The sequence below is a fragment of the Benincasa hispida genome, chromosome 12, assembly GCF_009727055.1.
Source record: "Benincasa hispida cultivar B227 chromosome 12, ASM972705v1, whole genome shotgun sequence".
NCBI lineage: Eukaryota > Viridiplantae > Streptophyta > Magnoliopsida > Cucurbitales > Cucurbitaceae > Benincasa > Benincasa hispida.
Window position 1 is genome coordinate 6,129,043 of NC_052360.1, and position 635 is coordinate 6,129,677.

Sequence of the window (635 nt, forward strand, 5' to 3'; positions counted from 1 at the left end):
CTGATTTGATGCGTTTCCTAGCGTTATGTTCTGCAAAAGGCTGGTCATCGTAGCCAATTGTGCAGAAAGTGTGGCTATTGCGTTAGAATCGATAGAATTAACATTCTGAGATCTCTTCTTCCTGTCAGCTCTTCCGTCATACGTATCGTCCATCCATTCCATGTTTTGCTTAACAATGCGGTCTAATATCTCCTTAGCCTCAATGTAAGATTTATCCATAATTCCACCAGCTGCTGCTGCATTGGTTGCCATCTGCGATGCACTATTCAATCCACCATAAAAAGTCTCCATTTGGATAGTTAGTGGTAGTCCATGATTCGGGCAATTTTTTACCAATCCCTTAAAACGCTCCCATGCGGCGCTTAAGGTCTCAGCTTCTTCTTGTTCAAAATTCATAATCTCTCGATGGCTCCTCGCGTTGGTGATAGGTGGGAAGTATTTTTGCATAAATTTCTCCCCCAACTTCCCCCAGATGGTGATTTCACTAGGCTCTAGTGAGCTTACCCATTGTTTTGCGTCACAAAGAATAGGGGAACAAAGATAGCCTGATCGTCTCTGGGGTGATTCCAGGAATCACAAATAAGTTACACGTTTCCAGGAAACGCTTCATGTGGGCATGAGGATCTTCACCACGA

General features: G+C 43.8%; 1 non-coding gene across 1 annotated transcript; it reads left to right on the top strand.

Annotated features, from left to right (window-relative positions):
- Positions 1 to 307: 307 nt before the first annotated feature.
- LOC120068713 lies at positions 308 to 411 on the top strand. The gene has a single exon (XR_005479338.1). It is a non-coding gene; the product is annotated as a small nucleolar RNA R71 (small nucleolar RNA).
- The last annotated feature ends 224 nt before the right edge of the window (positions 412 to 635 follow it).